The sequence below is a fragment of the Lactuca sativa genome, chromosome 8 (genome assembly GCF_002870075.4).
Source record: "Lactuca sativa cultivar Salinas chromosome 8, Lsat_Salinas_v11, whole genome shotgun sequence".
NCBI lineage: Eukaryota > Viridiplantae > Streptophyta > Magnoliopsida > Asterales > Asteraceae > Lactuca > Lactuca sativa.
In genome coordinates this window covers 97,334,369-97,360,295 of record NC_056630.2, presented here as the reverse complement: position 1 = coordinate 97,360,295, position 25,927 = coordinate 97,334,369, and the positions used below count along the sequence as shown (strand labels likewise).

The 25,927-nt window shown below is 36.2% G+C and overlaps 1 pseudogene; it reads right to left on the bottom strand.

Annotated features, from left to right (window-relative positions):
* Positions 1-7,856: 7,856 nt before the first annotated feature.
* Positions 7,857-12,679, bottom strand: LOC111893589 (CBL-interacting serine/threonine-protein kinase 8-like; annotated as a pseudogene).
* Positions 12,680-25,927: the final 13,248 nt, after the last annotated feature.

Sequence of the window (25,927 nt, the reverse complement as noted above, 5' to 3'; positions counted from 1 at the left end):
AGCAATACATGCATTATCTTCCCTAAGAGCTGTCCCATTCGCTCACAATAATCTTAATGGCTCATTATCAAATCATGGTAAGTTATATATCTAAAGCATGCACATTTCATTTTTGTGAGTATTTTGTAACATTACCTTTGGTCCTTTCCTTGATGCTTAATCTTTTTGAACTTGTATGACCATGAAAATGCAAGTAATATATTTCTTGAAGGTTAATCTTTTATAACTTAATTACCTTTTGAGTTTCATGGCTTACGCATATTTTTTTATTTTTATTTTTGTCGTTTGACAGGGTTCTGTGAGTCGAAGAATCTCGGTGAATTGGATCTTAGTAACAACATCTCTTAAGTTGTTTGATATTTCTTCAAACAATTTTTGTGAGTACATTGATTTTAGTCATAACATATTTGAAGGTTCATTCTCCTTTAGCTCCTTCTCCAATCATATAAAGCTTCAATTTGTTCGAATCAGAAGCGACAATGACAAGTTTAAGGTGGAAACAGAAGATCCTATAGGTTGTATTCCAATGTTCCAGTTCCTGCTGTTCCCCTGTTCCTACTGGTGTAACTCTTTTAGTATGTCAAGCACCAATATTACCACTGTGGCATGTTGAAATAACTCGGTAAACCTCAACTACTATTACTATTGATTGATTTAGCTTTATTGTATATATATGCATGCTAATTAGTAATTACTATCTAATTATTTATAGAATCCAGGGACTTTTGAGTTTTGAGGTTACACTGTTTCAGTTTTCACTACACAAAACTTAGATATTGCAATAGCCACATCTGATGGAATTAAGTGGTATTTACTTTTTACTAATTAGTAATTACTAGATTATTCTTTCTCCCATGTTTTTGTACAAAAGCTTCTAGGTCGTTACAGCTTTATTGATGAGATGTCAGCATTAGATCCCAAACTTTATAATTCATTCTTCTTTTCTTGATATATTATTGCAGCATTATGATAGTGATGTGAAGGATATGTGTCTAGATTTTACAGTTAATGAAGAGTTATCTGGAAAACGACATGTTGTTTAACTTAAAACTGGGGGTAAAGATGTCATTGTCACAAATGATAATAAGTTGCAGTATATATATGCTATGGTAGATTATAAACTTAACCGACAGGTATAATCATCTCTCTAAAATGACCTTTTTACCCTTTCATTTCGGAAAAAGAAACAAAATTTGCTATATTTGATGCCACTAATTATTTACAGGTATTGCCACTTTCAAATGCGTTTTATAGAGGATTAACATATCTTATATCCCCATCTTGATTGAAATTGTTTAATGCCAGTGAATTTAATCAGGTATTAAGTATTGCTTAAATTGATTTATCTTAATTTTTTTAATTAAATCAACTAAAGTTTTTAATATTAAAAAAAAGCTTCTGGTGGAAACCATGACATTTGATGTTGATGATTTGAGGAATAACACACGGTACACTGGTGGTTACACTGAAGGAAGCTGGACAGTTAAGCTCTTTTGGGAGGTATGCATAAATTACATTTATGGTCCCTGTAATTTTAATTTTCCGGAATTACACATTTGGTCCTTTCACTTTTTAATTTACAAAAAGGAAATCACAAAATTTTAATTTATTTTAAATAGTTTATGGGTAATTTGGTAATTTGATGATACATATAGGTTCAGGAAGTTTTGGATGAAATTGGTGCTCCTTCTATTCTTATTTATAATAATTCACTCTTGTATTTTTTTGTCTAGTACTTTATCTAATCTGTTAACTTTACTTGCTTTCTTTTTTTAGAGTTTATACAGGGTCATTCATGACTTCTCTTGATTTGCAGGTTTGTTAAGTTCATTTTGTTTTCTGATGCAAAAAAAGTGGCTAATATCTTTGTGTTAGTTGTGTTGTGGTTTAGTTGATATTGATTATTGATTAGTTAATATTATACAACTGACATGATTATTGAATAGTTGATATTGATTTGAATATGGTTGATTCCACTCTCATACATACCATGTGTATTATTAATTAGTTGATATTGATATTGTACAACTGACATGATTACTGTGTAGGATTTCCGTGTTGTTCTTGATAATGAGTTGGATTGATATTGAAGCTAAGAGACATGATGAAGGGTTTTAGAGCTTCTTCAGACACCTTAATGACAAGTTACTGAAACAAGAAGGTGCCCCTTTATTATAGCAATGTAGTATTAGGTTATATTGTTAGGGAAAACCTCTTAATAACAATGTAAATTTAATTTATATATTGTAAGAAAATAGAATTGTATGACATTAAATTTTATGCAATGTATTGTATTTTTTGTATATGGTATTTTATTTTTATTATGAGACATTAAATGAAAATTTAATTTAAAAACTAATAAATATATAAATATTTTTTTTAAACATTTAAATTTACGATACGCAAAAATGTGTGTCATCTTCATTTATGACATGGCCTTTCTTGACAGGGGCTTTCTTGATACGCATTGCGTGTCATTAACACGCGCGTCGTAAGGTCACGACACGAGAATGCGTGTCGTCTTTCTTTATGACAGTGCTTTCCTTGATACGCATTGCGTGTCGTAAACGCGCGTCGTAATTGCGTGTCGTAAATGAGCGTCGTAAATGCGCGTCGTCTCTCTTTATGACAGGGCCTTCCTTGACGCGCATTTGCGCGTCGTCTGAGCCTTTTACGACGCGCAATGAGCGTCGTAAAAGGCCTTTTTTCTAGTAGTGTTTCTTTATGAGATACGTGTTATGTGTGTGTGTGCCTCATCTGTTATGTGATATATGTGTTGATTAAAGCATGCTATACATGTTTTCTTTAAACTATGTATACAAATGTGTATTTTTATCTACTAATATGTTGGGTAGAACATGGGTAGACCGTTGGTGTGTAATAAACAGATGAGAGGCCTCGTTGTTGTTTGATTGAGTCATCTAGCGGAGTTTAGATGACGACCACTGGCTATTCTAGACAGTCTTGTGGAAACATTAGCAGGTTCGCCACCTGTAGGTGTTAATGAACTTGGGTGTTCATTCGCTGTACTCCATCCCCCTCATGGTTGCCTTATTTGACTTATATTGCTGAGGTACCCCCGAAGCATGTGTTGTCGCCCCGATGAAATATTCTTAGACTAGGTCCCTTATGTTAGTTGTTTTAGGGACATTAAAGTGAGAATAACGGGAATGGGTAATTGGGTTATTGTTGGTTGGTGAAAATTAAATATGATATTTATTGTGGGTTGAAAACCCTATATGCTCACCAGGCTCCCAAGCCTGACCCACTCAGTTTTAAATTGTATTACAGGTAGTGGCGGAAGGGCATGAGATGGATGAACCATCAAGTTGTTTTGTTTACAAGTCTGCATATGTTTATATTTGTTATATGACTTGTAATGTATTCGTTTATGCTTATTGGTCTGTATCGGAACATGACACCCCGAGTTTTGATTATAATGAAAATACATTTCTTTTATGAAATGCTTCGGTAAACAATGTTTTATCATGTTTTGTTTTTGGGAACAAATTCCGCAACTCTTTCAAATCAAAAGGATTTACTCTGAAAATATTTAAAAGCATAAATGAAAAATCGGTCTTTTCTGGCCGAGATTTTGGGGATGTCACAATGAAGCCCCAAAACTGCTCTCAAGCCTACCAAGCCCAACAACATGTTAATCTGCAACCGTAACGAGACTCAAAAAGCTTGCAAAACATCTCATGCAAAATAAAAAGTACCTGATACGATCCAAGATCAATAATGAGATAGAGTATGCAATGTAATAATAATAAAAAAGGCTAAAAATGCTAAAATAAACTATAAAAAGAAGGAAATCAAATAAACTATCACAAAGCTATAATATTTTTCCATATTCCAAAAGTTTAGTCCTTTATCTTTCCAGGGACTACTTCTACAGGTCCTTACGATTTACGTACAACTTATTATGGATTTTATAAAATGCGATATCAATGCGAGGGTAATTTCTGAGTCTTGATGGACCTTTCTTATTATAGGCCAAAGGAATAGCTAAGGACTTCTTCCCTCATTCTCATTGCCTTTTCGATAGCACAAGTAAAGGTCTGGTGCGCATAACTGCTGCCATCTACACTTGGAGAAAGGGACCGGAAAGACCAGTTCAGGTTCAAGGGAGGGTGATCGAGGGGACCCAGACTTGAGATCTCTTCTCTATGGCGGGAGGTCTCTTTCGTATCAAGAGTGTTTTGGGGAGGCCAGGGAAGACGGATTGGATCGAGAGGCGATGCTTATACCTCTTCTTTCTCGATAGGATTCCCATCATTTGAAGTCAACTAATTTATGACCTGTCAGTGAAAATGACGATTTTCACCCTAGTTAGAGCCAACATCAATTCCGTCACTGGGGATTGTCCAAACACTACTTTATGGTCTTCAAAAACAGGAATTTCGAAAATTTTCTCTTTGGCCTCAACTCCTAAAGGATTATAATTTTAGGATTCAGGATGACCTAAAACAAAAATAATGGTTAAATAGAGTTCGTTCTCATTTTAAACCCTAATAGGGTTTACTTTTGAAATTTTGACACAAATGGTCCTTAATTTCCAAGAAGTCTAACATTTTAATTTTTAAACATGCCTCTTTCATCCCATCCTCTCCATTTCTATTTCATTTTAGGTTATTTAATAATCCTTTTCATTATTAAAATAAATTAATGAAACTAAATAAGTAAAATATGAAAATATTAACATACCAAAAAACGGGATGTTACTCATTCACAAGTAATTAAACAGTTATTATCGTTCGTTAAAGATAGTGAATTGCGATTGAGTAACCGATTTTGGTTTAAGGACCCAATTTGGTGTTGCTCGTATAATTAGCCATGCTTTAATTTTGATGGCCAAAGGATTTACCACAATGAGGGGTCTTGTGTTGTTGAAGAGCGGTAGTTAAAATGTTGAATTCGTTGAACCCACTTTTTATGCATGCCCGTGATGTTGTTTAAGATGTCATTAAAATTAGTACAACAAGCTCTAAGATCGTGCCATTTGATTTGCAATGCTATAGGTCTGGTATTCACCCATTTCCATCTGCATGTGAAGTGTGCTAGAATGTAGTTCCAACATGCTGTTGTGAATTGGGTGTTGCCCCTCTTCTCATCTATAAATGCATATATCCAAGCACGCGTTAACATCATTTCCCTATCTCCGATCAAACTTTTACCATCCTTTTCTTGGATTTAGTTTTTTTCTTCTAGTGGCCACAGTTGAGTTTTCAGTTTTATATCGTAGTCATCGTCCCTTAGGGAGATCGGGGTTGGAAGGTTGAAATTGTGAGGATTGAAATCATTTGAATTGGTTTGGTGTCTGGAAAGAGTATAGTTGGTGGAAATAATTTTGTTGGAAAAGGATGGTTGTTGAATATGTGAGGATTGTAGCATGTCCATGAACACTTAGTTGATGATTTGAGGTGTGAATATTGGTGAGGTGTTATGTGAAGGATGTATATGTCACTTATTGAATCAAAAGTGAGTGTGTTTGAGTTGTGTGGTGTTGATCCATTATTTGAGGTCATGCGAATGAGAATTATTTGGTAGTTTATAAAGAATGAATTGGTGGTTATTGGTTAAAAATTGTTAGTGGATTACACGTATATTTGTATCTGCATTTTGTATCTAGCCCACTTCTAGTTATTCTTGTATGTATTGTCCCTCTTTGTATCTGGTCCATTGCAATCTTGTACATATATGTTTAAGTAATGCATTACTCATTTATGGGTGATAGATGTCTCAACATGGTATCAGTCTAATCTACCCTTACCCTAGCCGATCCTCCAGTGTCATCCCTATCACAAGCTTCCTCCTTCTTTCTTTCTCATTTTCTTCTCTTCTTCACCCTTTTGTTTTCACGATAACAGGAGAAAGCGAAAATTATTCCAAACCCCCACACAAAGCTTATGACATTAACAACATAAAAACTTATGTTCCCCTAATTCTCGATCTCATAACCCATAACTATGAACCTTGGAGTGATCTATTCAAGGCTCATTTCATCGCATCCAATGTCTTAGATCATATTGATGAAACCTACAACCCACCAAACAAGGCTCCTATGTATCCCGGATGGGAAAACTTGATTCCATGGTTAAATTGTCGCTTTTCAGATTGATGTCTCAAAGCCTTATCACGTCAACCTACTCTACTCAAGCAATCGCTAGCAAAGTCTGGCTCAACCGTCACTCTTTCTTTTATGACAACAAAGAGTCAACGACGATGTAACTAGAGACTGAACTTCATACAATATCTATGGGTGATCTTTGTGTTCATGCCTACTATGACAAAATCAAGAAAATAGCAGACTTACTTCAAGGCCTTAGAGAACCCATCAAGGAACACAATCTGATAATATATGCTCTCAGCGGTCTTACCACAAAATCTAATAACGTTACTGTTATTATTCGCTATTCTAAACCCTTCCCAACCTTCTATGATATGTGATCTACCTTGGATGTAGAAGAGACTCATCTCAGCAATCCTTGTATCCCTAATCCTGCTCACGAGAATGAATCCTCGTCTCCATCCCTTATCCACGTCAAAACCACTAATTCCTCCCGATAAGGTGGCAGAGGATTGTTCTGAGGCAGCTACAACAATCAATGAGGGTATGGTGGTGGCCAACTCAACGATGATGCCTACAACTCTTCATTTCCTGTCACCCATAATAATTTGGGTGGTTTTTCATACCACCGCCAAGATCGACACAACAACAATGGGTTGCGCTTGTTCAAACCCAACATCAATAGTCTGCCACTTCTTACTAGAAAACAGCCTTTTACGACGCTCATTGCGCGTAGTAAAAGGCTCAGACGATGCATAAATGCGCGTCAAGGAAGGCCTTGTCATAAATAGAAATGACGCGCTTTTGCGCGTCGTCTATAGACGACGCGCATTTATGACGCTCATTTACGACGCGCGTTTACGACACGCAATGCGTATTAAGGAAGGCCCTGTCATAAAGGAAGACGACATGCATTCGCGTGTCGTAACCTTACGACGCGCGTGTTAATGACACACAATGCGTATCATTAAAACCCTTGTCAAGAAAGGCCATGTCATAAATGAAGATGTCACACATTTTTGCGTATCGTAAATTTAAATGTTTAAAAAAAACGTATTTATATATTTATTAATTTTCAAATTAAATTTGCATTTACTGTCTCATAATAGAAATAAAATACCATATAAAAAATACAATCCATTGCATAAAATTTAATGTCATACAATTCTATTTCTTACAATATATAAATTTACATTCATCTAATCTACTCTTGGAACTTTTAGAGAATAACTATACTAAGATTTGATAAAGAGCATTCTTTGCATCTAGGCAGTTGGTTTCCAAAACACCTGCTACTTTGTTGATCTTGCAATGAAGCTTCCCTGTTGCAATGAATCGTGACAGCTCCCTGTTTCCCCCTTCAAATTCAAACAATCACACACACGTTGTTAAAAAGACCATAATACCCTCATGGTACATATAGTAACAAATAATTCAACGAAAACAAGACAGATAACCAAATATTGACCTTTATCTACATTACATATCATTCCTATTACGTCCTGAAGACTTACAGTTTTAAGCTCACCCAATTTATCTGCATCAAATATTGACCTTTATCTGCATTAAATATTATTTACATTCTTTTGGAGGTAGAAAGAGATGGGTGTAACTATAACAGTGTTGGCCTAGCTTCCTGTAACAACAAAAATTTGAACCAATTAATAATAATAATATGTGTAATCAATCAAACTTAAGTTAAACTTAAAGATAAGATTAAGATAGTTTAGTTTAGTTTACAAATAGAAAGAAAGAATTGATGATGAGTGACCTCTAACCAAGGGATCTAACGGTGTTTGCTCTTTGTTTTGGTGATTTTGGATTTCCCATGTTGTTGTTGTTCGTTAGGTGGTTTCCAGATGATATCTTCAAGATTGTTACAAAAATTCTTGTAAAACTGCATGCAGCCACCAACATTATTTAAGAATTACAATTATCAATCTAAAAATATTAAATATTAAAATTAATAAAAGAAGAAGCACCTTAAGGTATTCAACACCATCTCCTTCTGCTTTTTGAATGTCAACCATCATAAAATTGGAGGTCACTTGAAAAACTTGCTTTCACCAATTCATTACTTGCTTTCTTGCTATGATATACTATATAATAATAATAATAATATCCGTAAGTAATTAAGGTCAAAAACTCACTTCTAAGATAACGGAAAAATGGGACTTCTTATTAGCAGAAAGCCCTTCTACTCTCATCTAAAAATAATATAATAAAAAAAGAAAGTAAGCATTTCCTCCTTCCCTATAGATTGTAATTACTATTCTACCCATTCATTGTTATTGATCATTAATAATCTATTTGTATGTAAAATGTGTGTGTGTGTGTTACCTTGTAATTTCGAATGTGTGTCTTGAAGCTCATCGACTGAGCAACAACTTACATACTTGATAACACAATCTTTGCTTTTGAGAAACAAACCGAGTTATGTGCGTCATAGGTCCTGTCAAACGCAAGCAAGCATGTACTTTGCACATAAATTTCATTTTATTAATTCCTAATTTCAAAAACCGATATCAATTTACGTTTCAACATATAATTTTGACAAACTATTTGCAATTGCATGCATGTATTCAAGATTTGTGGGTGGGGTGGGGTAGATAGAATTCAAACCTGACCACGGTCAAACATGGAAGACAAGTTTAATCCTTGAGACAGGATTATCATATCGAATGCATTAAGAGATAGAGGACATGCATCTTCATCTGTTTGTTGCTCATCACCACCTCCCTCTTCCTACATACATACATCCTATACATCATACATGATATGCACAACTGTTGGTATTATTTTTAGCATTTCATTGTTTGTTTATTGAATATGAAATTGACATAAGTTATAGAAGAATAGGTTTTGCCTTTTACCTCTGAGTCATCAAAAACAGCATTTACATCATCCAGATTAACATCTTCATACTCAACAACTCTAGCAGGGACATAATTCTTTTTGAACCATTCATTATTCCTTATTTCTTCAATACCAATACGCTGCACATAACCATCACATCATTAACTAACACTAGTCTCTAATACTAACAAACATCATGCAAGATGGATGATGGACTACTGCTCACAGTGTCAGGATTTGGATCTAAAATCAGATGAATTAACAATTTCATCAAATGGGAGGTATCCAGCCATCAGTACATATAGGATGACCCCAAATGACCATACATCCACCAAAGCACCATTGTAACCTTTGTGAGTCAGTACCTAAACCACACCACCAACAAAGAATGAAGCAATGGTAAATATGTATGTAGGTTAGGTAACACTACCAAAGTCTACAAAAAGAAGGAAAAAAAGGATAAGTTGGACCTGTAATTACCTTTGGTGCAACATAGTTGGGAGTTCCACAGGTTGTTCGAAGGATACTGACACCCTGCAGACACATAAATTAATGATGATGATCCTGATGGACGATACTATAACAACATATTCAAATCTTACTTCTGCTGGCAATGCACTAAGTCCAAAATCTGAAATCTTTAAATTTCCTTGGGAATCTACCAAAAGATTTTCAGGCTGCAAAAGGAAAGTAAGAGGTAAAATAAGTAGATAATGATTTAAAAGACTAATTTCATATATAATATCTTGGCTGGTTGTCCAAGTTTCAGGTTTTCCAAGATGTGCAGGTGAAAACATGGGCTAAGTTGCTTCCTGAGATTGTGATCAGATTTTAGCATAATGTTATGGCATAATGTTACATTAGGGAGTAACTATAAACCGAAAATCCCCACAATCTTATTGAACCCAATTATTTATACCAGGATTTAATGATCAGATTTTAGCATAGTTGAAAAATGAAATTTGGATTTAATTTAAAATGACATGAAATTTGGTTGATTTAATAGCACCCTTTTGATATTTCTAGTTGTATTTTAGTTGAATAGGTAGATTATTAATCATTTTGGTTTTGGGACTTCTTAATTATGCTCTTGGCATATAACTGAGGCTATTGTAATTGCTATTTTCCAAATATTAGGACACTACATATAAGATATGATAGTTGCGTGTGTGTAAATGTCCAAATAAAGTATATTCTATACACTGGAATGTCATAGTAACATCTAGTATAACTCAAAATAAGAATTACCTGATCCTGAAGCAAACCACAATTCAGGACATCTAGAAACAATAATCATGGTTCTCTCAACTTCAAATTAAGAGAACTCATAAAGTATAACCACATCAAAACATGCAATAAAAACAAATTTGATATGGATATGATTCACCAAAACTCATATTAGGTGAGTGAGTACTGATCTCAAGCTAAGCAATCAAGGTTTCCGTATACGACAGCGACACCAACGAGCATCTCCTTCAATGTTTTGGACATAACCAGATACGAAGACAAGACAGATAAAATTGAACGTATGAATTACTTACTGATATCCGATAACTGAGTGGGGATGAGCGGAAAACCCGATGCGCTGCGCGTTGATACTATGATAAGCATATGTTAACGCATGAAAGAAACTGAAAACCCTAATTCAACTTCTGCTGAATCCCAAACGCCATTTTTAGATGCTTACATGCAAAATACAAAAACCCAACATCTTCTGAGCAGCCATAAAAAACCAAAAAAATACAAAATTAGTTGACTAAGAAAAAATAACCTCAACTAATGATGTACTTGGGATTCAAAACAAAAACCCAATGTTTCATTCTTTAATCTTGTGGTATGTTGTGTTGGTGGTATAATGGGGCTTTATTGGTGGCGCTGGTGAACCAAAGAGAAGACGAAGGATGGTGGGTGGTTGTCGAGTAGTAGGGGGTAGATAGAGAGAGAGAGATAGAGAGAGAGAGAGAGAGAGAAAATCAGGTGTGGTGTCTATGACTCTCCTCAATGTCAAGATTGAGAAAACCAGGTGTGGTGTGGTGTCTTCGAAGGCACCAGTGGGAGGTACATGTTTGCCTAGATCCTGAACTCCCACCGGATTTCTTCCGAACTTCATGCTCTTCCATGGGTCGACTTTCTTCCCTTTGCCACTCTGATTACGCAGACGTACTTGCGAGAGTCGGTCCTCGAAAATTTAAGTCTCAAGTGATTCGGAGGTGGGACCACACCAATGCACGTCTTCTATCAGGGAGTGTCATTGTTTGCGCGTCATTAAAGGGCTGTTTTCTAGTAGTGTCACTAATTGACTCATCATCAATGGAGCAAACCACCTTCTAGCAGCTCAATTCTTCTTGGTAGTAGGCCTTCCTCATCCCAACAATATGTGTACTCAGCTCAACAGACCCACCTACAATCCTCCACCTCAAAACAACCTTCGTGGGCTTGGGTTGGAAATGATCAGCCCACTTCACTCCCTCGCATGTTCAATCAATGTCCCTAAATGACTCGTGAAATAACGGTCGGGTCATGGACACCGGGGTGACTGATCATGTTCACTCAAACGCAGGTATACTCACTTCTATTTGTGATAACCATTATCCTCGAAGTATTTATGTTGGTAAGGGTTCTGGAATACCTGTTGTAACCTCAGGACATACATCTTCTCATATTCCTTTTATCTACCATCCTCTTCATTTACAAAATGTACTTACTACCCCAAACATAATAAAAAACCTCCTATATGTATGAAAATTGACTACAAATAATAATTTCTCCATTAATTTTGATACTTATAGTTTTACCGTTATTGATTATCAGAGACGTCGTCTACTAATCTAGTGTGATAGCTCTGGGGCTATCCAATTACAAGCTCCACCAGTCATGCTTTTGTCTCCACCACATCCTAAACTTGGCATCAAAGACTCGGTCTTCTCGAAGATCAAGTCTTGAAGCATTTATTTTCTAGTAGTTCAATTTCTTATCATTTACCTAAAAATAATGTTATTTCTCAAGTTTGTCAACTTGTCAAGCACACTAGGCTTCCATTTTATTTGTCTTATTCTTTTGTTTCTGCACCTTTTGAAATTATATATTCAGATTTATTGAAATCTCCTATTTCTAGTTTTGGTGGATTACAATATTATGTTCTATTTATTGATCATATTACACTCATTATCTTTAGGTCTTCTCGGTAAAACACAAATCGGGAGCCTTCGAAAAATGTTTACATCTTTCAAACATTATTAAAACTCAATTGGGGGTCAGCATAAAAAAAAATTAAATGTGATAGTGTGTGTGTGTGTGTGTGTGTGGGGGGGGGGGGGGTTACAATAACAAACAGCTTCATAACCACTTTGCATATCAGGCGATCAAATTCATTTTTCATGCCCACATACCTCTCAACAAAATGGTCGCTCCGAACGCATGCACCACACCATTAATAATATGATGCGCACACTTCTTTTCCACTCTCATCTTCCACCCACCTTTTGGACTGAAGCCCTTTACATTGCTACCCATCTCCTCAATATTCTCCCATCCGTGTCCATCTCCAATGACACCCCTTACTAATGCCTTTATCGTCATCACCTGACCTATGACCATCTTCTTGTATTTGGCTGCCTCTGTTTTCCTTGCCTTCACACCACTCATAAACTTCAACCTCGCTCCACCCCATGCATCTTCGTCGGGTATCCTACCTAGCACAGAGGTTTCTGTTGTTTCAACCTCTCCACTCGCAAGATCATTATCTCCCGACATGTTATGCTTGACGAGTCGCTATTTCTTTACGGTTCGATTACACCCACCGATCCCCATCTTATGATTTTTTATCAGACTTTGACATATCTCTTACTCTCCAACACACACTTCATCCTTCTTTTCATGCTTCCGACCCTACACCTCATTCTCGGATTACCGACTCTTCCAGCCCCACTAGCTCCTCTGAATCACCAATATCTCCTCCTGACATGGGGCTCCTCCTCATGAGGGCTCCCTTCCTCATGCGGGTTATCCTCCCCATGGCTCCCCTCATCTACCTCCCCTTAATCACATGCACAGTCGCTCTAAAAGTGGCATTGTGAAATCCATAGACCGCCTCAATCTCCACTCCTCGTCCATTCCCCTGTCATGAGGTCACATTTATAGGTTTTAAAAGTTCCAAACTGGCATAAAGCTATGCATGAGGAATATAATGTTTTTATCACAAAAGGAACCAGAGTTTTCGTTCTATGACCACCGGGCGCGAATTTTGTGTGTTCTATGTGGCTTTTTAAACAAAAATTTTGTGACAACCCAGGAAATATGCCCCCAACTGTCGTCGATAGTCAACATTAATAAACGATAATACGATCTTGTAAACGCCAAAAATTTCAACCATCACCCTTATTGACGTCAAACCATATGCTCAAAAAGAAGTGCGCAAAAAGTCGTGTCACTTTGCGAGCAGATTAACATATTTAGATTTTACGCGCTATTTCAATTTTATAAACATAAATTACTGTTAGGCGTGTCAAACCCAACAAATAAAGGGTACTAATGACTCCTTAAACACTATTACTTTGTACTAGAAATGTAATACAAGGTAAGTAGGGTCGATCCACAGAGACACGGAACAAATGTTTATACCTTTTTGCGGAAGGTACAATAATGGTCACATAAATGGGGGGTTGGTATGCAATGATTTAAACAAAAGAATAAAGCAATAAATAAATGATCAATTAAATGAAACAAATTCAGGATTTGTGAGAACTCCAACTCCATGCAAGACAAATTAGCAATGTGATTCCATGGATGACAAGATATTTGTTTAATTCTATCTAAGTTGGTACTTGAAAGTGTTAACAAGCTCTAACACTTCCCACTCACCACATTGATTAACCAAAACAAGCTCTTTGATTAATCCTAACCTTACTAACCTAATCTAAACAAACTCTTAGAATTGGATTGAAAGGTTGCTTTAAGCTTTATGTGAATGTTCCCAACAACACTCAGTACTCCTCACAAGCTCGGGAGCGTAAGAATGTGTGAAAAGATTTACACTAATTTCATTTAATAGAAATCAAATTAGTGCTTGTTACCTAGTCTAATTTACAAAACAATTACGGATTTTGCAATTAGATAACTTGAATGATCTAACCCTAATTCAAATGGCCAATAAGAATCACAATTAGAATCAAACATTCGATTGAGACAAAATCAAATTCACTAGATAGAAAATTGAAAGCAAACATCAAGTCATATGATTGAAATCACATCCAAATGTCAAGACATAAAGTTGAAGAATTTAGGGTTCTAGCCACTCATGGCTAGAACAAGATCACAAATCTAGAAAATGAAATTAAAGTTCTTACAAAATGAAATCAAATGTTCCCAAGTGTTAATCAACTTCAAAATCCTCAAGAAATTCCCCTTCTCTGCTCCAAAAGTCGACCCCCTAAGTAAAAAGTCGGTTCCCCCCTTTAAGAATGGTGAAAAACTGCTTTAAAACCCGCATTTACGTTTACACAGCCCGTGTAAATTAACATTGTCATTTACACGGCCCGCGTAAACGCAAAAATATACTGCGCAGAAATCTACGTTTACACGGCCCACGTAAACGCAAGGCTTCCATTTACACGGCCGTGTAAACGTCTGTAAAGCCAAAATCTTCGTTTCTTTGATATATTGCTCCTCGGTGCTCCACAAGTCCCGAAATTTTGTCCACAACTCTTATTTACCTCCTCCAACAATATCCTACCTCCAAAATTCCCTGAAATATCATAAAAGTATTTGAATGAAGTTGCTTCATGAAAAATCCCGAAAAACATGCAACATGCATGAGTTTAAGCCTAAATGCAATGTACTTTTATGAAATAAAGCTACAAAATGGGTACATGAAATGCACCTAACAAATCTCCCCAAGCTTAAACCTTTCTTGTCCTCAAGAAAGAACAAGAAAATTTAAACTAGAGAAAATAAAATAGAATAGAAGAAAAGAAAATTAAAGTTAAAACTATTTGAAACTTAATGCATGAAATCAAAACAAACATGAAAAGATCCAACCCAATTACCCTGTTTTGTACTATAGTTGAGAATGTACCTGTCATACCTTGAGTTAACTTGGCTTTAATCTCAAAATATTATATGATAATAGAGACAAGACTTTGGCCACTCCCTAGTACAACTCAACAAAATCAAAGATCACAACACTTATTCCTTTTCGATATCATCAAGTCAATTCTTGGAACAAATTATGGTCTTACTCTCGTGAAATTATATGTGACAAAACATTCTCAACCATCTTTGTTTCATAAAATATAATAATGTCCGATTCCAGCTATTTGTTGGTTAACAACAATCTTTTTCTGAAAAATATTTTCTAAAAATTCCCTAATATTTATCCAGATTGGTTACAAACTTCAAACCACTTACACCAGTCGAAGTAATTAACATTCAGTCCAATGTCATAAATTCAAATCCAAGTCCAAGGGAATCTGTTGACAGTCAAGTATTTTTCCTAAACACAATATCTAATTAAACTATAAACACAACTATATACAAACTTCCTAATTACATTTTTTTTACAAATAAAGCCCATGGCTTTCTTTGAAATCCGTGTAACGGGCTTCCAACCAACACATCCAAATCAAATGACCTTAGTGTGCTAGATTTGAAGTGATCCCTCGGGTTTACTTGCCCGAACCTCAAAGGCCACAGATTAGCTTTATTTGCTATTATTAAGTTCATGACTTTCTATGGAACCCGTGTAGCGAACTTTCAACCAATCAATCCCAAACAATTTAGCTTTAGGTAATTAAGTGTAGAACACCCCTCAGAGTTTACTTGTTCGAATCCCAAAGGTCACAGATTAACTTAATAATAGTTTTTTTTTTTTTTTTTTTTTTTTTTTTTTTTTTTTTTTTTTTTTTTAAGATCCATTATTATTATTATATAAATACAAATAACTAAGTTAACACATAATACTTAATTTATTTATTTGACCGATTTCTTTATATTTTCGTCCTTCACTTTTCTGTTATGGGACATCTCACGGTCTATTACCGTGAGGGACTTCTAGACATTTTTCGGGGGACTAAATGTTAACATGCAAAAACCCGTAAATATAGTTGAAAGCTATGTCCTCAAGGAGGGTATATAAAAGGGAATGAGTAGAAAGGACTTTTAAGAGCGCTGGAAGGCGGGACATTAAGATTTTGCATTCTTTTAATGAACTTTTGAATTTGACATTTTAAGTTCAATTGAGCATTACTACTCATAAGACCGGTCATATGTCCCAAAGAATCGACTCATACATGTTGTTATGCTCCAATGTTGACAATCTTCTCATTTTCTGTTTTGCACAAGTAGCTTCGAGAGGTGTGTGTTCGTGTGTGATTAACTTGCTTTTAGATTTTTCAATAAAAAGAGCAAGCCAATTTCAAGGCACATGACTCATTTACCAGCTCAACTATTTTGAAAAGATTTGGTTGCTTAGGATTGGATCGTTTTTTTATGCAATGAATGCAATGCAGAAATTTAGATGCAAACAAATTGCAAAGAAAATAATAAAAATTAGAATAGAAAGAAAATCTTTTTGGTTTTTGAAAAATTTTCCATGCAGAAAAAAAAATGAAATGAAAATTAATGCAATATGTACAAAACTACATGCAACGAGATTTATGCATGGATGGATGCCCCTCCCCAAGCTTAAAATAAGCATCGTCCTCGATGCTTGGAGAGAGGTATAGTCGGCCTATTGAGAGTAGGATGGTGGAGGATGGTAGTTGGGTTGAGAATGAGTTCAAAACAGTTACAAATGCACACCAATTGAATTTTAAGTAAAATATGAACGATTAAAGATATGGAAAGTATTTACCGAATCGTTCTTGGAGCCTCGCAATTGTGGTGTGAACCTCCTCTTCATCCTCCTCAAGCTACCCGTGAAGTATTTTTGGAGCCGGAGATTCATTTTCTAGGCATAAAAAATAAGTTTAAAACCATTTGGGACATTAACAAAAAAATTACCAAACACTAAAAAGTTTTAAAGAAAGGACAAAAATAACCCCGGGTTGCCTCCCGGTTAGCTGCCCTTGTTTTAAGTCGTTGGCTCGACTTGGCCCCAAAATGTGCTTTGTTTTAAGTAGGTGGGCCTTTACAACACATTAACCTTCTCACCACTTCCTTTAATTGAAAACTTATCTTCTACCTGTCTTTTTTTTTTAAAGCACCTGCTCACAAAAATGTAGGCATAAACAATTAGTAACACCGTGTCCCCGGCAACGGCGCCAATTTGTTAGGCGTGTCAAACCCAACAAATAAAGGGTACTAATGACTCCTTAAACACTACTACTTTGTACTAGAAATTTAATACAAGGTAAGTAGGGTCGATCCACAGAGACACGGAACAAATGTTTATACCTTTTTGCGGAAGGTACAATAATGGTCACATAAATGGGGGGTTGGTATGCAATGATTTAAACAAAAGAATAAAGCAATAAATAAATGATCAATTAAATGAAACAAATTTAGGATTTGTGAGAACTCCAACTCAATGCAAGACAAATTAGCAATGTGATTCCATGGATGACAAGATATTTGTTTAATTATATCTAAGTTGGTACTTGAAAGTGTTAACAAGCTCTAACACTTCCCATTCACCACATTGATTAACCAAAACAAGCTCTTTGATTAATCCTAACCTTACTAACCTAATCTAAACAAACTCTTAGAATTGGATTGAAAGGTTGCTTTAAGCTTTATGTGAATGTTCCCAACAACACTCAATACTCCTCACAAGCTCGGGAGCGTAAGAATGTGTGAAAAGATTTACACTAATTTCATTCAATAGAAATCAAATTAGTGCTTGTTACCTAGTCTAATTTACAAAACAATTACGGATTTTGCAATTAGATAACTTGAATGATCTAACCCTAATTCAAATGGCCAGTAAGAATCACAATTAGAATCAAACATTCGATTGAGACAAAATCAAATTCACTAGATAGAAAATTGAAAGCAAACATCAAGTCATATGATTGAAATCACATCCAAATGTCAAGACATAAAGTTGGAGAATTTAGGGTTCTAGCCACTCATGGCTAGAACAAGATCACAAATCTAGAAAATGAAATTAAAGTTCTTACAAAATGAAATCAAATGTTCCCAAGTGTTAATCAACTTCAAAATCCTCAAGAAATTTCCCTTCTCTGCTCCAAAAGTCGACCCCCTAAGTAAAAAGTCGGTTCCCCCCTTTAAGAATGGTGAAAAACTGCTTTAAAACCCGCATTTACGTTTACACGGCCCGTGTAAATTAACATTGTCATTTACACGGCCCGCGTAAACGCAAAAATATACTGCGCAGAAATCTACGTTTACACGGCCCGCGTAAACGCAAGGCTTCCATTTACACGGCCGTGTAAACGTCTGTAAAGCCAAAATCTTCGTTTCTTTGATATATTGCTCCTCGGTGCTCCGCAAGTCCCGAAATTTTGTCCACAACTCTTATTTACCTCCTCCAACAATATCCTACCTCCAAAATTCCCTGAAATATCATAAAAGTATTTGAATGAAGTTGCTTCATGAAAAATCCCGAAAAACATGCAACATGCATGAGTTTAAGCCTAAATGCAATGTACTTTTATGAAATAAAGCTACAAAATGGGTACATGAAATGCACCTAACAACTACACAAGAATTTGACATGGTATGAGAAAGATATGACATTTATAGTAAATCCATACTTAGAAAATTACAATGACGAAAACTACAAGGAGATTGGTCAGCTTTTGGGAAAATTCGCCGACTAGGAAAGCATAGTACTACTTAAAGTAGGAATTATGGAACAAAGAACGCCTAAAACGGAAATCATATAAGAAATATGATTTTTAACAATAATAAAAACTGATTGAAAAACAAAAGTCAAAACCAGAAAATACAACCAAATGGAAAGCTGTTGAGAGCAATGAGACATACAAGGATATATAAAGTTCATAGGAAACTGAGTTCGTACGTGAGAGTTATGAAAATTTGAAATTTAATATTTCCTTCACGCGCGCACGTTCAATGCGATGCGCGCACCGACACATGATTTCATCGAGATACGAGATACGGTTCGCATGCATTTACGCGGTGTGCAATGCGCTGCATTCAACTCAAAACCCCTATAAATAGCAAGTCTCGGTTGATCCTTTCTCACACCTAAACATACATCTCTCTCTCTCTCTCACTCTCTCTCTCTCTCTCTCTCTCTCTCTCTCTCTCTCTCTCTCTCTTTCTCTTTAAAAATTCATGTCAATGACTCCTTAACGTTTCTCTATTGTCGGGCTTATGGATCTTCTACCCTACATCAATGGTTTTATAAATCACGGGTGAGTTTCACGACCCTATTTTCCAATTGTTTTCCGGGGGGGGGGGGGGGGGGGTATACATGTCTAAAATACATCACTGCATAGTTATCACTAACTATAGTTAGATAATTATGTCCATAACATTAGGATAATATTAGGCTTGATAATTATTCTGCCCAAACTCTTTAGCTAATATTATGCCTAGTTATTATGTTGAATCACTATGATAGATAAGATCACACCTAGTTGTCACGCTGGCCAGTTGCTAGGAATATAGTCACTTTTAGATAAGCTTAGTACCTAGTGTTACTTGGCCTAAATTCTCGGCTATGCAAAACGCACCATAATATATATATATATATATATATATATATATATATATGTATGTATATATATATATATATATATATATATATATATATATATCAGATAAATAATATATATAAATTGTAAATTGTATAAATACAACACAAATAACAGCATGAACGACTAGGGGAGCCCCCACGGAAAGAGCTAGAATAGACACAATTCATCAACACGCTGATAGATTTTTAGCTAGCGCCCAACCCATAATCGTTAATTCTTAATTGAGCGAGAGAGGTGTGTATAGATCTATACGGGATTGACACTCCCATGTATGGTTGATTGCTACAACTCGACGGTAAGTTGAAGTGTAACATCCCAATTTCTAGGAATGAGATTTTAGGGATTTGCATGCAATTAAGGAAGCCTACTCGACGAGTTGGAGGCCTCAACTCTTCGTGTAGAGATTAGCCAACCCGCGGGAACTTTAGGACCTATTCCACGAGTTGGAGGACCCAGCTCAACGAGTAGAGGCTTTGTTTGAAAAAACCTAACTTTTAGGGTTAGCACCTTATTTAAAGGACTTAACCCGCATCCTTTGGCCTCCCTTATCACCTCATTACTCAGTGAGGAAAACCCTAGCCATTCTTTACTACTCATTTATGTTTATGAGGCTCAAAAAGTGTTTTTGGTGCATTTGTTGAAGAAGCTTGAAGGTTGAGAAGCTTGGAACGGGAAGGAGCTTGTAAATCCAACATCTACATCGTTTTGGCTTCCATTTGAAGGTAACAAGCTGTTACCTTGATCATTTGAGTGTTAGATCTCCTTATTCATGGGTTTAAGGCCATTTTTGGCATATTCGTGGGTCATTTCTGGTATTAGGCATGATATGTAGTTGTAACTTCAGATCTGGACTCCTCTAAGTCCTGATATTCATAAAGTTATTAAATTTATCAAGCTTTGGCCCTTCTATTTGGCTTAAACCTCTTCCTTAGCTTGATTTGGGATTTAAGGCCTAGCATGCACGTAACTTTTGCAACTTTACATGGTAACCATGTCCTAGGAGGATAGATCTACAACTTGGAGCCTTGGTTTTGCTTAAAAGCGTCTGAATAAGAAAAAGACTGAAGAGACTCAATGAGTTGCATGGTCAACTCGACGAGTAGGATGAAGATTCGCCATTTTTGGTTTCTGCATGGACTCGGTGAGTTAGTAATATGACTTGACGAGTTAGTTAGGGTTTTCCCGACATTTGGACACAACATGGACTCGACGAGTTGTCTAGAAACTTGGCAAGTCAACTAAGGTTTTCAAGATTTCTCAAGTTCTAATGGAACTTGACGAGTCAGTGGGCTACACTCGATGAGTTGGGTCTGAAGGGTTTTGAGCATTCTAACACTCCTAAGGTGTACATGCAACCCTAGAAACCTTGGATCTATGTTTTACTAAGATACATGCAAATTTGATTTCCAAGGTTCTTAACCTATCTAGCATAGCAAGGGGAACATGAATCATAATGCTAGTAAGAAAACATACCTTTCTTGTTGCTTGGATTCCTTGAGAACCTTGTGAGCCTAGCACCTCAAGTGTGATGCCTCAAATGTCTCACACAACACCACAACACTTGGAATAACCTTGAGAGAAGTTCACTAATCACTCAAAATCGGCTAGCCCTCTTATTCTCTTCTTAGTGTGCCGATTTTGCTTATTATGGGGTTCTTATATAGTTGTGTCACAAGTACGGTTACTCCATGTAAACCCTAATGTGCATGGCTTTCCATATTCCATGATCCATGGGTTTGTAACCTCCATGGAGCACCTTATGTCTCACAATTCATACAAACCATGGATCATTAGCCCAATATACAAGAATAGATGATTTACACAATCAGCCCCATATATTTAATTAGTCTCCTTATGATCACTTAATTTATTCTAAATTAATTCTTTGATCAATACCAAAATAATAATAATAATAATATATTAGAACCTATAATATATTACTAATCCTTAAGTGTCATTTCTCTCATTTAGTCTATCCAAGTGTTGCAATGCCATGCAACCCAAATGGACCATACTAACCGGGTCAAGTACATTCTAGGAATAGTTATGAACTTAGACACCTAATCCAACAGGGTCAACATGGACAGTTGACCTTAACCATTGACTTTGACTTTGACCAAGGGTTGACCACTTTGACTTTTGGGGGTATTTTAGGAATTTGGAATTCATGGAGGTGGATCATTGGTGGATGTAGTTGATTGAGTTTGGAGTTGTATTTGGGGAGTTTGACATTATCATCCTGAGATACTTGTGAGGTGAGTTGTCCTCATTATACTAACACGGTTGAAGGCACCAATGCCGACCCTTTTTAGATTTGTATCCGGGTTTATTGCATGATGATATGCTTAGTGACATGTTAGGTCAGTATCCTGGTATATAGGATAATTCTTATTAGTGACCGGTTAGGTTGGTATCCTGGTATGTAGGATAATGCTATATTAGTGATATGTTAGATCAGTGTCCTACTTATAGGATGATGCTATGTTAGTGATCTGTTAGATCTGTATGACTATCTGTACATGCTAGCTAGCATATAATATTTATGTGCACATGATTGTTTGACTAGGGTTTGGGTTGAGGCGGTCATGATTTGTGCTTGTGCCAACACACCCAAGGCGGATCGGATAGACTGCAAACCCGGTTAGGGCATACTAGTCAGGTCGATGGCCGGGAGAGAAGTCTGGATAGACTACAGGCCCTAAGAGGCGGTCAAGACATTTCGATGGCTCGGAGAGTGGCCCAGATAGACTGATGGCCTTGTGAGGCGGTCAATTTAGGCTGATGGCTCATTATGCATGTTGCTTGCTATGATATGGTTATATTTGTATGACGTTAGTATTTTGGGGGAACTCACTAACCTTCGGTCTTATAGTTGTTGATTATGTTTCAGTACTTCTAATGATCGCGGGAAGGAGAAGGCATGATCGTGCACCTCCTTATATTTTTATTATTTGATTCTGGGATACTTTGACATGAAACTAGTTTGTAAACAAATTTGTAATAATTTTTGGTTTTGGAATGATTTTAAAAGTTTTAAATTGGCTTGAGTTTTATGGGTGTTACAAGTTGGTATCAGAGCTTTGGTTTGAGTGAATTGGAGGAAACACTCGTGTGTATCCAATCTCAAACTAAGGACAACATTGTAAAATGATTGTTCAAATGGTTTTCAAAATACTAAAGGAGGATGCAAGTGTATGATCAGCTGAAGCCAGTAAGTAGACCCCAAAATACCTTATGGATTATTTGATTTTGTGATATGTTAGAACAGCATGCTAGTACTAGGCTAGGGATCTTCAGGAATTGCATGACAGAATTGCCTGATTATATGATGTCTGATAGCCTAAGGTTTTTCCTTATATGAAATTAACATCATTACTGTAGTTGCTTAGTGTATGCATCACGACTGTGCATAATTAAGATCTTATAGCCTGCGAATGTTTGGTTTGGCCTTATTTCCTGTTCTTGTTTGATAAAGGGCTTAGGTTAGGATCGAGTATTCAAAAGTCTATAGGGTCTAACTTTATGTATGGATAACATACACAAGTGTTGCATGTAACACCTGTTCCAGGTATTATTTAATTTATCTAAAATTTTTAGGGTTTTGTGCATGGACTCGGTGAGTTGGGGAGCTCCAACTTGTTGAGTAGATGTTACTATGAGGACGCAGAACTTCCAACCTACTCGACGAGTCGCAGGACTCGACTCAACGAGTAGGAACTGTAATGAGAAACTCTAATTTTCAGGGGTTTGTACCCTATTTAAAGAACTTGTGGCTCATTTGCAGCTTCTTCTATCGTTCCTACAGCAAGAGAATCCCTAGTTTGAGCCTTGCACCTTCTTAAGTGAGCGAGTGAGAGAGAGATAGAGAGCTTTTGAAAGTGATTTTTGTGTGGTTGTGAAGGATTTTGGAACTTGAAGAAGAAGGAGAAAGGAAAGAAGAGTAAATCCGACATCAACTCTGTATTGGCAACCATCTTGAGGTATAAAGTCACTATCTTGATTTTTAGTTGCTTAGATCCCTTTTCTTTGAATTAAATGGTCACTTTTGGTGCCAAAAAGCATGCCATACTCGGATTTGGACTTATCACAAGGATATGGTTCTAGTTCTAGACATCTCTAGGTCCTGAATGACATAAAGTTGCTCACTTTTATCCAGCCTAGGCCCTTTCCATGCACTAAAACCTTGTTGGAAGCTTAGTTTTGATGTTTTAGCCTTGTGAGGCCTTGCATGCACGTAAAATTTGCAACTTTACGTGGTAACTACACTAAGGGAGGTTGGATCTGATGTTTGGGACCTTGGACCCTACTGGAAAGGACTGAACACAAAAGGACTGAAGGAACTCGTCGAGTCTGTAACGCCCATAGATCAGGGCTAGTCAGTTTAGAGACGATAAGCATCAAAAATGACTTTTTGATGGAAGATTATTTAGAAGGATTAATCTTAACTAAGTTATAGTACATGTTACAAGGATTCTGTACATATAAAGAATGTCGAAATCTGAGTTATAACGAAGAAGTTATGACCTATCGAAGTTCCGCGAAAGAACCGGCATGACACAGCGCGACGTAATTAGTGAATTTACATTATAGCGATATTTAGCCAAAACAATCTAAATGATAATTGAAGATCTCATCGATAGTAGTGCAACGACGGAAAGACAGACGAAAACGGACGTCAGACGAAGGAGTTATGAGTTTATAACGGAGTTTTCCTGTCCCGACCTACTAAAAATAATATAAAAATAACATAATAAAAATAAATTCAAAATTAGCTGACGGAGTCTAAATGAAAGTTATAGATCTTGTTTTTACCTACGCGTCGATATAAAGAACGTCGAAAACGGAGTTCGTATGCGAATGTTATGAATTTCTAAAGTTCGGGGCGCGAAACCCCAAAACTGTCAGATACCACGACGTGGCAAGCAGTGCCACGACATGGCAAGTCTTCTGACACCTCCTGGAGTCCCCCAGATGCAACTTGCAATGACGCATGCAGTGACGATCAAGCCCACGACGTGGAAACAGTGCCCACGATGTGGAAAATGAGATATTTGCCCTATAAATAGAAATCAAGGGCCAGCCGAGTTTGGTTGCTCATTCTCTCATCTCTCACATGTATTGCATCGATTTACATGCAAAGAAATATCCCGAAGCCCCGGTATCAACCCCGAGACCCGAAGCAAGTCCCGAAGCCCGAAGATCCCGAGAAGAAAAAGAGTTTCTAAGCCGAAGCTCTACCCGCGAGAAACCCGGTGTGGGAAGTGATCCCGGTTTCACTGAAAAATACTACTTCTACAAGCCGTAGTGCTATCCGATCATCTTCTGATCAAGTGAGTGTGTGGTCACTTTCTTCTAACATATTTATATTAAGTATTTTCTATGAAATACGTGCTATGTGTATAATATAAAGGTGTTTATACGTGTGGGTGTATAGTCCCTTTCATACACACGATTTTAATACAATTATTGTTTGAATGTATTAAGTATATATTTTGTGTGAGTGTGTGGTCACTTTCTTCTAACACAAAAATATTAAGTATTGGCTATGAAATACGTGTTATGTGTATAATATAAAGTTGTTTATACGTGTGGGTGTATAGTCCCTTTCATAAACACGATTTTAATACAAGATTATTTGAATGTATTAAGTATATGTTTTTTGTGAGTGTGTAGTTACTTTCACCTTACACATAGATATGAAGTATTTGCTATGAAATACGTGTTTTGTGTTTATATATTGTTTGTTTACTTGAGACAGATGCTGAATGATTGTTTTTTACAAGTTTTTAAATGATTAAAATTGTATATGTAATTTATATATACAAATATGTTTGGGTAGATGAAATAGTTGATATAAGACAAAATGGTAAGAAGTTTGGATGACATAGATGTTCCAGCCAACTAGTGGAATAGAGATGGTGACCATAGACTGTTCTAGACAATCCAATGAAAAGTTAACAGGTTTGCAACCTGTAGGTGTTTTGAACTCAATGTGTTCATTAGGTATTTTTGAACTCTATGTGTTCACTAGGTGTTTTGAACTCAATGTGTTCATTAGGTATTTTGAAATATATGTGTTCATTAAGTATTTTAGAACTCAATGTGTTCATTAGGTATTTTGAACTCTATGTGTTCACTTGGTGTTTAAACTCAATGTGTTCATTAGGTATTTTTGAACTCTATGTGTCCACTTGGTGTTTGAACTCAATGTGTTCATTAAGTGTTTTTGAACTAGATGTGTTCACTTGGTGTAGTTGAACTAAGTGTGTTCACTAAGTGTTTTAGAACTAAGTATTCACCAGATGTTTTGAATTAA